The 18,089-nt window shown below is 41.9% G+C and overlaps 1 long non-coding RNA gene across 1 annotated transcript; it reads left to right on the forward strand.

Moving 5' to 3' along the window:
• The first annotated feature begins 14,596 nt into the window (after positions 1-14,596).
• On the forward strand, positions 14,597-15,047 carry LOC123404249. The gene is made up of 3 exons (XR_006611696.1): positions 14,597-14,696; positions 14,785-14,820; positions 14,972-15,047. It is a non-coding gene; the product is annotated as an uncharacterized LOC123404249 (long non-coding RNA).
• Positions 15,048-18,089: the final 3,042 nt, after the last annotated feature.

Here is an 18,089-nt window from a genome sequence, read left to right on the forward strand (position 1 = left end):
AAATTTAAAGAAAAGCGCCACACCACAGCTTTTTCATGCAGCTCGCATAGCCTCATGCATATACAAGAATCTTCTACCTAATGCTTACACAATCGCATTATATGCTTTTTTAAATTTTAAAAATGATTTATCTCACAAATTAATAATTTGATTGGAGATCCGCCTTTACTGTTAGGTTCGTCTCGACGAAACCTTCAAAATAAGATCTCATGTTGACATATTTCATTGATTTTTTTTCATCGTTCCTAGTTGCCATATTTATGTTATCATAGTTGTCATCTTACGAGTGTACAGTTGTCATAAAAAATATACATAGTTATCGAGACAATAATTTTATACTTGTTAAGCATTGCAATGTTATGTGAAGCTAAAAAGTGGGTATTAAAGGGATAATTCGTTTCTGAGCACGGGCTCAGATGCTCCTGCTGACGAAAAAAATAAAAAGAAATACTAAAAAAATTCAAAAAAATCCAATTTTTTTTTGAATAGTAGACAATTTGATGCGCAAGGTCCGCTCCAAATTTCACATCATTTGGACATTCGAGCATCTCTCAGCAAAGAAGACAAATTGGGTCAAAAAAATTGTAAACAGTGAACCTTTTTCACAGACCCAGATTTTGTCTTTTTTGTTGAGAGCGCCTCAGATCCCCAAATAAACTTAAAATTGGAGCGGGCCTCGCGCATCTAATCATCTACCACATGCAAAAAAATTGGATTTTTTTGAATTTTTTTTGTATTTGTTTTGATTTTTTCCGTCGGCCCGGGTGCAGATGCACCCGAGAGCCAAAACGCCGCACTCGTATTAAAGCACTAACAATAAGAAAGTAAATGCATGAACTAGCAACTAAATGCATGAACTAGCACAAGTACAATGATTCAAGTTTTTTAGTGGGGTATATCGACATTCATAAGCGTGATAACCAAGTTGATTTAATGTGAGAACTATGTGAAAAATAATACGACAAGTAAGAGATAGCAATCTGTAAAAAACTAACGAAAATAAAAATTATTGAAACATATCGACATGGAATCTAGTTTTAAAAATCTCGTCGTGAAAACATCAGTGGTGAAAGTGGATCATTAATTGAGATAACGGTTTGGAAGATAAATCTTTTTTAAATGCAAAATGAAAAGAATATTTAATGATGTCATGCTTGTGTAATGTTGCATGCATGCAAGGAATGGATGGAAGGGAGCCGCCGCACGGGAAAACTAATATGCAGCGCTGCTCCCTAGTGAAGTCCTTAATTCAATGTGTGAACTCCATTTTTTCATCGAAACTTCCAATCTATTCTTCTTTCTCCTTAACATAACAAACACAAAAAGTAATAAAAAAATATATCCAGATTCGTAAACATCTGGCATGACTACAAGCATTAAAATGAGCCGAAGACGGGTCGTCCTCATCGAACCATCCTCGTTGGAGTTGGGCAAAACTTTTTTAGTACACAATCGAAAAGTCGACGTGCTAAGGCCCCATAAAACAAATGCACGAGAACAACAACCGACATTGAAAAAGAGTATCATAGATTGGAAGGGTGCAACCTGAATACAAATGAACGTAGACGAATGATGACCATATCCGAGTAAATCTACCAAAGGGAAATTCGCGAGAGACATACATCCACATGCCCACTGACAATGCTAGACGCACCACCGAGACGGGGGTTAGACCGGGAGCACTTTTTTTGAAACTGTAAGCGGGGAGGGGGGAGACTCTCCACCTGAATATATTTCAATAGAATTATCCAACAAGGATTAGTTTAAGAGAGACTAGAGGAGAAAAAAATCCCGCCATGGATTTGTGAGAAATCACTTTTGAGTCCATAGAAAAGCCAATACTATTAAAAGGGTGTGAGGTAGTAAAATGAACTGATTGCTCAAAATGCTCAAAGTTAGCCACCAAAATACTAACTCACTTTTCCACATATCCACTCTATCAAATTCCATATACACAAATTCGAGCTAATTTTTTTTAAATATTGCTTTTTTTCAAATCTTTTTGAAAAATAATGTGTCTATTTGAAATTTTTCAAAAATATTATAACGTCGGCCTCCCAGTGGCCGACTACCACTTGTCGGCTTGCCACTGGCCGAAAGGTGGCAGTCGGCCACCAGTTAGCCGACAGGTGGCAGGAGGGGGCAGTCGGCAGGGGAGGGGGGCCTGTCGGCCTGCCCGTAGCCGACAGGTCCCTGTCGGCCTCCTCTGAGCCGACAGGTGGCCTTTGGGCGGGAAACTCCTTTTTTTCACTGTTTTGACCTTCCTCTCAATTTTGAGCATGAAATGAACCCATTTTGACCCATTTTGACCCTTTTAGTGGTATTAGAAACTTAAAACATAGTGCTATTACAAACTTAAAACATAGTGGTATTAGAAACTTAAAACATAGTGGTTTTAGAAACTTAAAACATAGTGCTATTACATAAATCTTAAACTCTTCAGCCTCTTGCACCCCCTCTTCCACGTCCTCTTTGGCCCCCTCTTCCTCCTCTTCTTCCCCGGCTGCTTCGTCCACGCCTCGGGCCTCCAGTAACGAAAGTGGGACAATTACTATCCGTATGCCCAAATTCATTACATAAAATGCATTGTCCGCGCGCCTCCGATTCATCCATGTCATTTCGGATGCGCTGAGACTGCCGCCTCCCTCTACTCGTACGCATATGTGCAGGGTGTGGTATATATACCCTTTCAGCAGGGTCAACGGTATTGAAGTTACCCATTGATCGGAAACCCAACAGCTCACCTGTCCAGGTATTGAGAACTGCCTGCTTCAAAAAATATGGTTTTGCATCTCCTCATCTATCTCGTCAGCATCCGCCTCACCGCTGACATAATCATCCGCATCTCCCCCTTCTGCCTGGCTACTCTCGTCTGTTTCGTAAACATCATCTCCAGCATGGCAGCCATGAATTGACTGCGAATCATGCATCCCGTAGCTGCTCTGACCAGACTCATAGCTACCTTCGGCTTGAGGTTCAGTCACAGGCTTTACCACGGGGAGCAGTAAGGCCACAGGATTACATGCCCTACGATCGCAAGATTTTAACCAGTTCACCCACTGGTCGTCCCGCTCTATATGCTTCAAATACCAGAAAATATTTGCACTGGACCGGGTCCATAATGCATGAACACCGACGGTGTGTGTTTCAATATTGAACCCTAAACATCGGGCAAGCCATTCTGTCAACTGACTAACAGACCATGTTTCAGGGGAGGACACTTGCACCTCAGTGTACTGAAATTCACTAAGATCAGCTCCCATCTCATTTGTTCGAACGGAACCAGGACCGTAGCGCAAACATAATGTCACTAAATCAGACATCTGGCAGTTCAACAAGGACAAAATTAGAACAAGGACAACCCTACTTCACTCACTAAACTAATTCACATAAGTAAAAATAATTTTACCCTTGAAGCGTGCGCAGAAACGAAGAACGACGAACGACGAACGACGAACGACGAACACCGAACACCGATAGCAAGAACAACCGTCACCACCAGCTCCAACTCCACCAACTTCACCCACACCTCCGCCACCACCACCACTACAACCTCCTCCTCAACCTCCTCCACAACCTCCACCACCACCACCAAAAATAGCTTCAAAGAACCACCGCAACGCGAATGAGAAGGATGATTAGGCTTCCCTCAAACTTACGCAACTAAACCACGGTTCAAAACGTAGTTTTATCGGAAGATTTTTCGTCTGGGGGAGAAAGAGAGAAATGAGAGCAAGGAGAACAAAGGGAGGAAGAAGAAGATAGAGAAGAAAGAAGAAGAAGAAAGAAGAAGAAGAAAGAAGAAAGAAGGAAGGGAAGGAGAGAGCCGTTGCCCCTCTCGGCCAAGAGGTGGCCGACTGGCCTCCTGTCGGCCACCAGGAGGCCGACTGGCTGGCGCAAGCCGACAGGGCTTCATCGACGTGTTCTGGCCAGTACTCGACCGACGCGTGGCCGACTCAACTCCTGTCGGCTAACTGGTGGCCGACTGCCACCTTTCGGCCAGTGGCAAGCCGACAAGTGGCAGTCGGCCACTGGGAGGCCGACGTTATAATATTTTTGAAAAATTTCAAATAGACACATTATTTTTCAAAAAGATTTGAAAAAAAGAAATATTTAAAAAAATTAGCCAAATTCGGTGTCACCAACTTCCATATTTTGGACCCACCGAGTTTGACCTCACACAGAAACCCTACCATTCCCACCAAATCGGTGCAACCGAATCCATATCGGTGCTACCGAGTTTGGGCGACCAACTTTCGGGTGCCTCCGTACACAAATCGGAAATTCCGAGTTTGAGTATCGGTGCCACCTAGTTTGGCCATATGGCCGTTAGCCACCTTTTCGGTGCCACTGAATTTCATATATCGTTCTCACCGAGATTCAAAAGTTGCTACCTTTGTGCTAATCGGTACCACCGAGTTCTTCACTTTGGTGTCACCGAGTTTGCCACTTTGTGTGTAACGGCTGGATTTTGTGTGATGCCTACATATACCCCTTCACCCACCTCTCATTCATGGGAGAAGCACTGAGAACACACACTTCATTGTCAGATCCATTTTCTGAGAGAGAACCACCTACTCATGTGTTGAGACCAAGATATTCCAATCCAATCATTTGAAACTTGATCTCTAGCCTCCCCAGAGAGCTTTCCACCAAATCAATCTCTCCTACCCATGCATATTCTATGAGAGAGTGATTTTGTGTTGAGGAGACTATCTTTAGAAGCACAAGAGCAAGGAGTTCATTGATCTACCACATCTATTACCTTTTGGAGGGTGGTGCCTCCTAGATTGGTTAGGTGTCGCTTGAGAGCCTCCTACTTCGTGTTGTAGAGTTGAACCAAGATGTTTGTAAGGGCAAGGAGATCGCCTACTTCGTGAAGATATACCGTGAGTAAGACTAGTCCTCCGTGGATGGAAGCCGTGGTGGAATAGACAAGGCCGCTTCTTTGTGAACCCTTCATGGGTGGAGCCCTCCGTGGACTCTCGCAGCTGTTACCCTCCGTGGGTTGAAGTATCCACTAACATGGACGTACGATAATGCCAACTATCGGAACCATGCCGAAAATCGTCGTGTAAACCTCATGCGTTTGATCTCCCTACCTTACTCCTCTACTTTACACCTGCATGTTTTACATTCCGTTGCTATACTCTTAGAACTGCATGTGTAGGGTGTACTTGACTTGCTGTAACTTACATAGCTGCCTCTCAACTAAAATTGGGAAAAGGCAAAAAAATATCTTGTCAAGTAGTCTAATAACCCCCCTCTAGACATACTTTCGATCCTACACCTACCAAAGCAAGGAGAACTTTATTCTATCTTGAGAGATCCGTCCTTGTCTCGCCTTCTTGAGTAGCATACACATCCTACCAAAACTTGAAGAAACATCTAAAAATGAAGCCCTCCCGCTGACAAGGGTCGAGATCCACGGCATCCTCACAATCCTAAGGCCATCAGAGATGATACAAACCTAGAACCTCGTCGACGGGGGGCGTAGGAACCCTAATCTTTTTTTGGGGGGGGGGAGGTGCATGAGGCGACGGCTACGTACCTCTAGTCTTTCCTGTTTTCATATGAACTCCCTCCGTTCATAAATAAGTACTAGTAAAAGAGGTTGTCCGATTATAACGGGAGAAAAAGATACCACACGTCCTAACTCAATAAATTAAATCAATGACACTGCAATAATTTATATACCACAAAAGGTGCAACCAAAAGGATAATTTATAAGGTCAGACGTCAAACACATTTTTTTGAGTTAGTCATGTGTGCCCTAACTCATGTATATATTAGTAAAACATTGCCTAATCCTTATCCAGCTATGGATGGTGTTCGTTGATACGTCTTCAATGTATCGATAATTTATGAAGTATTCATGCCAATATTCTATAACTTTCATATAATTTTGGCAACATTTTATATTATTTTTTGGGACTAACTTACTTATCCAGTGCCCAGTGTCAGTTCCTACTTTTTGTGTGTTTTTTGTTTCATAGAAAATCCATATCAAATGGACTCCAAATGCAATAAAAAATTACAGAGGCTCTCCATATGTGAATTTTGGGAAGAAGAATCAATGCCACACGATGCCCGAGGCTCTCACAAGCCAATAGGATGCGACCAATCCCCTCAAAATTTCAGTCCAGTCGGAGTTACGAATCTCCGGATATTTAAAAAACGGTGAAGGGCCACAAAACAACAGCAAAAACAGGATAGAAACAGAGAGAGATCCAATCTCGGGGGGATCTCGCCTGTTCGGGAGCCATGGCGGCCTAGGACAAGAGGGAGAAACTCCCCCTAGATGGGGAGTGACCATGGAGGAGGATGTTGGAAATATGCCCTAGAGGCAATAATAAATTAGTTATTATTATATTTCTTTGTTCATGATAATCGTTTAGTATCCATGCTATAATTGTATTGATTGGAAACTCATATACATGTGTGGATACATAGACAACACACTGTCCCTAGTGAGCCTCTAGTTGACTAGTTCGTTGATCAAAGATGGTCAAGGTTTCCTGACCATAGGCAAGTGTTGTCACTTGATAACGGGATCACATCATTAGGAGAATAATGTGATGGACAAGATCCCAATTATAAATGTAGCATGTGATCGTGTCATTTTGTTGCTATTGTTTTCTGCGTGTCAAGTATTCATTCCTATGACCATGAGATCATGTAACTCACTGACATCGGAGGAATACCTTCTGTGTATCAAACATCACAACGTAACCGAGTGACTATAAAGGTGCTCTACAGGTATCTCCGAAGGTGTCCGTTGAGTTAGCATGGATCAAGACTGAGATTTGTCACTCCGTGTGACGGAGAGGTATCTCGGGGCCCACTCGGTAATACAACACCACACACAAGCCTTGCAAGCAATGTGACTCAAGTATGAGTCACGGGATCTTGTATTACAGAATGAGTAAAGAGACTTGCCTGTAACGAGATTGAAATAGGTATAGGGATACCGACGATCAAATCTCGGGCAAGTAACATACCGAAGGTCAAAGGGAATGTTATACGAGATTATATGAATCCTTGGCACAGAGGTTCAACCGATAAGATCTTCGTAGAATATGTAGGATCCAATATGGACATCCAGGTCCCGCTATTGGATATTGACCGAGAAGTGTCTCGGGTCATGTCTACATAGTTCTCGAACCCGCAGGGTCTGCACACTTAAGATTCGATGATGTTTTAGTATAGTGAGTTATATGTGTTGGTGACCGAAGGTTTTTCAGAGTCCCGTATGAGATCACGGACGTCATGAGGGTTTTCGGAATGGTCTGGAAACGAAGATTGATATATATGAAGTTGGTGTTTGGATTCCGGAAAGTTTTCGGGCATTGCCGGCAGGGTACCGGGAGTGACGAATGGGTTCCGGGGGCCCACTGGATGGGCCCACCACGCCCCAAGGGGTCCACGTGGGTTTATTGGATGTACAATAAGGTATAATGGGCTGACAAAGTCATCCAAGGAAAGCCCATGAGGAAAAAATGGAAAATCCAGAAGAGGTGGAAAAATAAGGAAGGAGTCCTAATCCAAGTGGGATTGGAAAAGGACTCCTCCCTCCCTCCCACTTCGGCCGACCGAAGGAGGGTTTCCTTGGTGCACCAAGGCTGCCCAAGGCTTCCTCTCCCCTCCTCCTATATATACTAGAGGTTTAGGGCTTTTGAGACACAACTTTGCCACGTGCAACTCAAACCTACACCTCGTAGTTCTTCCACTAGATTAGATTTCTGCGGAGCTCGGGCGGAGCGCTGCAGGAATAGATCATCACCAACACTGGCGCGCCGTCACGCTGCCGAAGAACTCATCTACTTCTCCGTATCTCTTGCTGGATCAAGAAGGCTGAGATCGTCATCGAGTTGTACGTGTGTTGAACGCGGAGGTGCCGTCCGTTCGGTGCTAGATCGGAACGGATCGTGGGACGACGGTGATTTGAATCACGAAGCTGTACCACTACATCAACCGCGTTTCTTAACGCTTCTAAGCGATCTACAATGGTATGTGGATCAAATCTCTCTCTCGTAGATGAACATCACCATGATAAGTCTTCGTGTGCGTTGGAAATTTTTTGTTTCCCATGCAACGTTCCCCAACAGTGGCATCATGAGCTAGGTTCATGCATACATGTTATCTTGAGTAGAACACAAAAGTTTTTGTGTGCGTTGATGTTCGATTTGCTGCCCTCCTTAGTCTTTTCTCGATTCAGAGATATTGTTGGATTGAAGCAGCCCGGACCGACATTACTCGTACGCTTACGAGAGACTGGCTTCATCGACTAACATGCAACTCGTTGCATAAAGATGACTGGCGGGTGCCTGTTTCTTCAACTTTAGTTGAATTGGATTTGACCGAGGCGGTCCTTGGAGAGAGGTTAAATAGCAATTTGCACATCACCGTTGTGGTGTTTGCGTAAGTAAGATGCGATCATACTAGATACCCATAGCAGCCACGTAAAACATGCAACAACAAATTAGAGGACGTCTAACTTGTTTTTGCAGGGTATGCTTGTGATGTGATATGGCCAAAGACATGATGTGATATATTGGATGTATGAGATGATCATGTTGTAATAGTTAATATCGAGTTGCACGTCGATGCTACAACAACCGGCAGGAGCCATAGGGTTGTCTTTAAACTAACGTTTGTGTTTGCAGATGTGTTTACTATATTGCTAGATTGTAGCTTTAGTAGTAACAACATAGATAGCACGACAACCTCGATGGAGGCACGATGATGGAGATCATGGTATGGCGCCGGTGACAATGAAGATCATGCCGGTGCTTTGGTGATGGAGATCAAGAAGCACAAGATGATGTCCATATCATGTCACTTATGAATTGCATGTGATGTTAATCCTTTTATGCACCTTATCTTGCTTAGAACGACGGTAGCATTATAAGGTGATCCCTCACTAAAATTTCAAGATAAAATTGTGTTCTCCCCGACTGTGCCCCATTGCGGCAGTTCGTCGTTTCGAGACACCACGTGATGATCAGGTGTGATAGACTTAACGTTCACATACAGCAGGTGCAAAACAGTTGCTCACGCGGAACACTCGGGTTAAACTTGACGAGCCTAGCATGTGCAAACATGGCCTCGGAACACAAGAGACCGAAAGCTCGAGCATGAATCATATAGTTGATATGATTAGCATAGAGATGCTTACCACTGAAACTATACTCAACTCACGTGATGATCGGACTTGAGTTAGGGGATATGGATCATGTACCACTCAAATGACTAGAGGGATGTACTTTTTGAGTGGGAGTTCTTAAGTAATATGATTAACTGAACTAATTATCATGAACATAGTCAAAAGGTCTTTACGAATTATGATGTAGCTTGAACTATAGCTCTACTGTTTTTATATGTTCCTAGAGAAAATTTAGTTGAAAGATGATAGTAGCAACTTTGCGGATTGAGTCCGTAAAACTGAGGATTGTCCTCATTGCTGCACAAAAGGCTTGTGTCATTAATGCACCACTCGGTGTGTTGCACCTCGAGCGTCATCTGTGGATGTTGCGAACATCTAACATACACGTTTTTGATGACTACGTGATAGTTCAGTGTGTAATACTTAATGACTTAGAAGCAAGGCGACAAAGACGTTTTGAAACGTCATGGAACATAAGAGATGTTCTAAGAGATGAAATTGATTTTTCATGCTCGTGCCCTTGTTGAGAGGTATGAGACCTCCGACAAGATTCTTTGTTTACAAAGTAAAGGAGAAAAGCCCAATCGTTGAGCATGTGCTCAGATTGTCTGAGTACAACAATCGCTTGAATCAAGTGGGAGTTAATCTTCCAGATGAGATAGTGATGGTTCTCCAAAGTCACTGCCACCAAGCTGCTAGAGCTTCGTAATGAACTATAGCATATCAAGGATAGATATGATGATCCGTGAGTGATTCGCAATGTTTGACACTGTGAAAGTAGAAATCAAGAAGGAGCATCAATTGTTGATGGTTAGTAAAACCACTAGTTTCAAGAAAGGCAAGGGCTAGAAGGGATACTTCATGAAACGGCAAACCATTTGCTGCTCTAATGAAGAAACCCAAGATTGAACCCAAACCCGAGACTAAGTGCTTCTGTTATGAGGGGAACGGTCACTGAGGCGGAGCTACCCTAGATACTTGGTAGATGAGAAGGCTGGCAAAGTCGACAGAAGTATGTTTGATATACATGATATTGATGTTTACTTTACTAGTACTCCTAGTAGCACGAGGGCATTAGATACCGGTTCAGTTGCTAAGTAATTAGTAACTCAAAATAAAAGCTGCAGAATAAACGGAGACTAGCTAAAGGCGAGGTGACGATACGTGTTGGAAGTGTTTCCAAGGTTGATGTGATCAAAACATCGCACACTCCCTCTACCATCGGATTGGTGTTAAACCTAAATAATTGTTATTTGGTGTTTGCATTGAGCATGAACATGATTGGATCATGTTTATTGCAATACAAATTATTCATTTAAAGAGAATAATAGTTATTCTATTTGCTTGAATAATTACCTTCAATGGTTTATTGAATCTCGATCATAGTGTTACACATGTTCATAATATTGGTGCCAAAAGATACAAAATAATAATGATAGTACCACTTACTTGTGGCACTGCCACTCGAGTCATGTTGGTGTAAAATGCATGAAGAAGCTCCATGCTGATGGATCTTTGTACTCACTCATTTTTGAAACATTTGAGACATGCAAACCATACATGTTGGTATAAATGCATGAAGAAACTCCATGCGGATGGATCGTTTGGATTCACTGGATTTTGAATCACTTGAGACATGCAAAATCATACCACATGGAACAAGAAAGTAACTTGTTGGAAGTAATACACTTTTTATGTGTGCAGTCCAATGAGTGCTGAGGCACGCAGTGGATATCGTTATGTTCTTACTTCACTCACGATTTGAGTAGATACAATAGTATTTACTTGATGAATCACAAGTCTAAAATATTGAAAAGTTCAAAGCTATTTCAGAGTGAAGATCGTCGTGACAAGAGGATCAATTGTCTACGATATGATCATAGAGATGAATATCTGAGTTGCGAGTTTACACAGTGAAGACAATGTGGAAATTGTTTCGCAGTTCATGCCACCTAGAACACCATAGTGTGATGGTGTGTCCGAACGTCATAGCCGCGCCCTATTTGATATGGTGCATACTATGATGTATCTTATCGAATTACCACTATCATTTATGGGTTATGCATTAGAGATAACAACATTCACTTTAAATAGGGCACCGCGTATTTCCATTGAGATGACACAGAATGAACTATGGTTTGGAGAAATTTGAGCTGTCGTTTCTTGAAAGTTTGGGGTTGTGACGCTTATGTGAAAAGGTTTCAGTCTGATAAGCTCAAACCCAAAGCGGATAAATTCGTCTTCATAGGATATCCAAAACAGTTGGATACATCTCCTATCTCAGATCCGGAAGCAAAGTGTTTGTTTCTAGAAACGGGTCCTTTCTCGAGGAAAGGTTTCTCTCGAAAGAATTGAGTGGGAGGGTGGTGGAACTTGATGAGGTTATTGAACCGTCACGTCAACCAGTGTGTAGCAGGGCGTAGGAAGTTGTTCCTGTGGCGCCTACACCAATTGAAGTGGAAACTGATGATGGTGATCATTAAACTCCGGATCAAGTTACTACAAACCTCGTAAGTCAACAAGGTCGCGTACTACTACAGAGTGGTACAGTAACCCTATCTTGGAGGTCATGTTGTTGAACAACAATGAACCTACGAGCTATGGAGAAGCGATGGTGGGCCTGGATTCCGACAAATGGCTGGAGGCCATGAAATCCGAGAGAGGATCCATGTATGAAAACAAAGTATAGGATTTGGAAGAACTACTTGATGGTCATAAGACTGTTAAGTAAAGATGGATCTTCAAAAGGAAGACAGACTATGATGGTGAAAAGTCACCATTAAGAAAAGCTCGACTTGTCGCAAAGATGTTTCCAACAAATTCAAAGAATTGACTATGATGAGACTTTCTCAATCGTAGCGATGCTAAAAGTCTGTTGGAATTAAGTTAGTAGTTGCTGCATTATTTATGAAATATTGCACATAGGATGTCAAAAACATTGTTTCCTTGACGGTTTGCTTGAGCAAAGGTTGTATGTGATACAACCAGAAGGTTTTGTCGATCCTAAGGATACTAACAACTATGCAAGCTCCAGCGATCCTCCTATGGACTGGTGCAAGCATCTCGGAGCTGGAATATACGCTTTGATGAGATGATCAAATCTTTTTGGGTTTGTACAAGGTTTATGAGAAATTTGTATTTCCAAAGAAGTGAGTGGGAGCACTATAGAATTTCTGATAAGTATATGTAGTTGACATATTGTTGATCGGAAGTAATGTAGAATTTCTGTAAAGAATAAAGGGTTGTTTGAAAGGAGTTTTTCAAAGGAAGGCGTGGATAGAGCTACTTGAACATTGAGCATCAGGATCTATCACTACAAGAAATATGCTCATACATGATGTTTTTTAAAATGTCGTTGATGAATTCGTCATTAATCTATGACGATTTCATCCGAGATTGTCGTAAACCATTTGAGGGGATCAAATCTACATACAAATTACGACGATGTGAGTAAAAAACGTCGTAACCGCATAAGATGAGATCGTCATAACTTTTACGACGATTATAAAAATGTCATAACTTTTTGAACCAATCAGAACTCTTCTCATGGATCGATGACATGGTGGCTATCCATCCATCCATCTATCTCACCATCTCACATCCATCCATTCATCTATCTAAATAAAAAATAAATAAAAAACCCACCCGCAGACCAAACCCTAGCTCAGACCCCTCCCTCTTCCCCATCTCCTCGCCGCCACCACCTTCTCCCCGTCCCCGCCCCCTCCCGATACAGTCCTCCCTCCTCCCCATCTCCGACGGCGTCGCCATGTTTTCTTCTCCCTCGTTTCTCGCTTTCACATGGGAGAGAAGCCACAAACTCTCCACCTCAGGCCGCCATTCCAACCCCCTCCCCTCCGCTCGCCGTGCGCCGTCGCCCGCTGACCTCTGCCGGAGCTGGGCAGGCTCCGGAGAGCTGCCATACTGTGATCCGCGTCGAGCGGCTGTTCGGCGGGTTAGTATTAGTTCCGTCGGTGCACCGGTGGGGTGGAGGTGGAAGCCCCCGTCGGGCGTCGCGCCTCGCCGAGACCGCCAGTTTTCTCGGCCCGCCCTCTCGTGCCGTGGTTCAGGTGAGCCTCGCTGCTTTTCATGGATCATCCGATCGAAGAGTCCTAGATTTCTTCCCTTCCCTTCCCTTTCTCTCTAGTCGCGTCATTTCTTGAAATTACTGGCTGTCGGGCGACAGAAGAGAAGGGGGCTGCAAAGAGCCGACAACTCGCGATCTGATTGGAGCAAATAGCCGTGGAAACATGTCATCTAGTAATCAGCCTAACTCTGACTATAGCCCTTGCTTGAATCGAATGCATGTGGGTGATTCCGCTGACATACATAGTGATAGAGTTTCAGTAACCATTATCGGCGTCCTGTTCTTCAGTAACACACAATTTCTGTTAATTCATGAGAGTGTGAAAACTATCGCAGGTAGTGTAGTCTGATGTTGTTTTTCAACTACAAATTAATCGCAGGTGACCCGGCCCATGGACAGGGTTACAGGGATCCGGGTTTCATCCACACCGCATTCCTCAAGGACCCGTGGCCAAACTGAGAGTATGAACACCAACACCGACAGCTGAATCAGAGTGTTTCACTTCTGAAATACTATTGGTAGCTTTGTTTTCGTACTCACACTTGTGTTTTTTATTCACTCATCAGGTATTCATATCAGATTGGGCACGAGCTACAGGACGGGACGGTGGCATGGGCCAAGGCCGCCACCTTCCGCGCGTCCCCCTACCCGGGCCAGGCCTCGCTATAGTGCGTTGTCATCTTCGGCGACATGGGACTCGTGAGAATTTTTTCATCACAAGCGAATGTTATGGTTAAATCCGGAAGAGAATAATTTTTGTTACTTGGAGTTGGACATGTAAAATACCGGGAAACAAAATATATAGGAAATTATCATATCAGGAACTTATGCATTAATATTGCTTATATGATCCAAAAATCCTCAATGCATCACACGTGACATCTTCACACGCATGTGCATATGCAGTTGAGCAGCTATGCTGGAACATTTATTTTGGTAACTGTCATTATGATTTGTGGATAGTGTCAAGATCCCAAGCATGGAACGTTAGGCAAAAACTGCTTGACATTTCTGTACATTATTATTTAGACATATTTACTACTGCTCTGTTTTTCATTACAATGAGTGTTTGAGAACAGTGTCGATCCAGACCTAGAAACTCTGTCGTTTCACAGTCCATTTTATGGATATTTGATTAAGTCAAGGATGATTTAGACCTCAGAGAATGAAATTGCTATTGGGCGAGAGATGATCGCATAAGGGGTTATGAAACACGTCTACAACTACATACACATATTTTCTGCAATGTTGTGATGTCAAAGTGGAATGCTAGTGCATGATTATGATATTCGGTACCTTTGTGTCAACAAAATTTAACACGAACCTTACTTTTTTATGCATAGTGGATCTGGTGCTGGTGCTTCACTACAAAGTACTGGAATTTTGTGGCCACTGCTAATGATAATATCATTCTTTCTGCAAGCTGCTGATACAGTATTGAAGGTAGCAAGTCTGTTAATCAGTCGATTGACTAATTTCTGTACTTCAGCTTCCAGTTTTACCTGATACAACTAAAGTATAATTTCTGTAGGAAATAATATTTATAGATGCTGCCAAGAATTTGAAGGTACTGCTGTTCTCCCATAGTTGTCACCTAGCAATATTTTATTTAAGATGTAGAACTTGCTCTTTAGAAGGCATGCTTACTGTTAGCTGCTATCTTTTCATTGTGTTTGTGAGATGCCTTTCCCATTCCGATATTTTTGTTTTGTTTCCAGGGTGGCTCAGTTGATCTTTTTGTCATCAACTCGTATGGCTCTGCTTATCAAGTATGGTCCTGATTTCGACTACTATGCTTGAATCATACATAAGCCATCCATCACAATTAATGAACCTATCTTGTCAGGCTATTTTTATGTGTCTCTTGTTGCCATTCTTGTCAAAGTTATGGGGTATACCATTCCATCTACTGCCAACATACATCAGAGATGGTGCAACCTGCTTTCTAAATATGGGATCGTTATCTGCTGGTAATTTTCCCCCAAGTTTCTGGGGCTTCTTCTCTGTCTCTTGAGTTCTCTTCGTAATTTTTGCCTTGATCTTTCTAGTGCATGCAATAATTTTCGTATTGGGTCTCTTGATCACTTGTCTTAGTTTGTGGTGCTAGATGTTACTAGGGGGATAAATGCAGTTATCTCTTAAGAAAAGAAGTTAATAACTGCTGATTAACTACCATGCAGTATTCAATTTCTGAAATTAGCACTTAATAAAAGAAAATGTCTTAACTTGGGTTCCTACAACTACCTTGGTTTTGCTACAGCAGATGAGTATTGCACTCCTCGTGTTATCAAGTCACTCAATAAATACTCTGCCAGTACTTGCAGTGCCTGAGTTGATGGCGGTAGGTAGGTGCTTATTCTGTGATTAGTAACAAAAACTGTAGTTCCTTTGCATGCTAGAACTGTTACTTGTGTCATATATAGTACCGAAGTTCACTGCTAGAAATAGTTGTGCATCACCTAATGTTGTCTTGTAATTGCAGGCAACTCTGGCGACAGAGACCCCCATGCCTGAAGCCTATCCACTGTAGTCTCTCATGTATGGTCAAGCAATCATGCAATTCAGACAATCACCACAATATCTCGTTTGCTAACTTAATTGCTGAAAATAAATTCTGTTTTGAACCAATCTGTCTCGAATTAAAATCAAGATAATTCTGTTATTTGATTGACCCAATCCCAAACTTACTTTTGAATTCGGCATGGTTTCTTAGATACTAGATTTTCCGTTAAGGTGTCAGATGACTAGCTTGAAGAATACGGAGCCAAAGAATTAGCTTTGCCTTGTTAAGCTAGCTTCCTTAATGTGTAATGTTTATGTCATCTCATGCCATGACAGTCACTATTCAAAATGGGGCAACCAACATCATCCGTCAGTGTGTCATTTAGTTTGCCAAATTGCATGGAGTTTGCACCTTAATCCTTAAACATCCTGTGTCACAAGTAGAGATGCTATCAATAATACTACGAGTGTCTTAGGTTGCTGCATGATCATGACTGTTTTCTTAGTATTAGCATATTCCTTGCTCCACCGCCCACCTCCTCAACTCCATCAGGCAAGTACAAAGAAAACCATCCATATATAGCATCGCTTCTCTGTTGACTACCAAGTTGGGGGTCATTGTTGCAACAAGAGTAAAAGTTGTGGAGATTCAACTAATCATGATTAGCGAGATATTGTTAGAAATAATCTTAATCTAGTTACCCACCCCGTTTCTAAATATAAGCATTTTAAGAGGTTTCAATACGGATTACATACTCTAAGATATGTGTATATACATCCGCATGTACGTAGTTCGTATTGAAATATTAAAAAATGCTTATATTTAGAAATGGAGTGAATAGTTTCTATGTCAAACAACTGCTATTAATCGTACGTGTGTTAGTAGCAGCCTGAAATCCAGTGGTTCGTACTAGTTGTAGCTGAGTAGGTTCATGATAACAGTGTACACGTACCAAGTTCAGTTTAGTTGTGAGTCTGAGAGATTTGATACTCCCTCCGATCCATACTAAGTGTCGATGTACTCCCTCAGTAAGAGATCTGAACTTCCTGCTATATGTTACTACCACTTCTTTTCTGTAAGTGTTAGTACCACTGCTCCATCCATTTATTAGTATCAATTGTTGTATTGTAGACTTAAAATCGTGTTGGTTCCTCTTTTACAGAAGCTCAAGTGTGAAGCTGTGAAGTCTTACTCAGCTTAGAGTAGCATATTGTAGAACATCTGTGTTGTAAAGATTGTAATAGATTTATTTAGTCGTATATTTGATCAATTTTATGTGTTCTTAGTTCTATTTGAAATTCATTCTTGGATTGAAAGTGGTCAAAAAGACAATATATTAGTATTAAATTTAGGTTGATTCTAAGTTTGTGCTGTCACCTGTATTGAATCAGATATATTTGTGCCTTCATAATGCTACAGATCAAAATGTAAAAATCTCAAGGCCCAAAATTTTGAGATCAGCATGACATGTTGGACCAGTACAAAAATAAAATGGCAAAAAAAGAAAATCAATAGAAAGTAAAAGGCCACAAATCAAAATTCGATTTTTTTTACTAAAGTGGCTGTAAATAGGCCAAGGCCCAAAAAGAAGCCCAATAAGAAAAGCCCAAAAAAATAAAACGAGCCCATGTGATCCATTGAAATGGGTTGGGCTGATTTCAATCATGACGTTTTGATTTCGTTGTAATATTGCCACGTAGGACTGCCACGTAGGACTGGGTTGGATTGCCAACGACGATTTAGGATCGTCGTAAAGGTTACGACGATCCAGGAATTGTCGTAAAGGTTACGACGATTTTGATCAAAACGTTGCTGCTATTCATTTCTGACGCTCCGTTTTTGATGTTTGGTTTTTCGTCGTGAGATCGTCGTAAACTAAAAATCGTGACGATGTAGCGACGAAAATATAGCGTCGTGTATTATCATATTCCTTGTAGTGTATAGAGATAGATCTAAACGATAAATAGAACTTTCAATGAAATGCGTGCCTTGACAGGTTTTTGAAGGAGTTCGAAATAGATCAGCAAAGAAGGAGTTCTTGGCTGTGTTGTAAGGTGTTAATTTGAGTAAGACTCAAAACCCGACCACGGCAGAAGAAAGAGAAAGAGAAAGACTCTAAAGTATGCCATGTTGTGTACCGCACCTGATGTGTGCCTTGCCACAAGTCTGTTAAGAGGTACAGAGAGTAATCCAGGATTGAATCACTGAACATCGGTCAAAGTTATCCTTAGTAACTAGTGGACCAAGGAATTTTTCTTGATTATGGAGGTGATTAAAGAGTTCGTCGTAAAGGGTTACGTCGATGGAAGCTTTGACACTAATCCGAATAACTC

This window comes from Hordeum vulgare, chromosome 6H (assembly GCF_904849725.1).
Source record: "Hordeum vulgare subsp. vulgare chromosome 6H, MorexV3_pseudomolecules_assembly, whole genome shotgun sequence".
Taxonomy (NCBI): Eukaryota; Viridiplantae; Streptophyta; class Magnoliopsida; order Poales; family Poaceae; genus Hordeum; species Hordeum vulgare.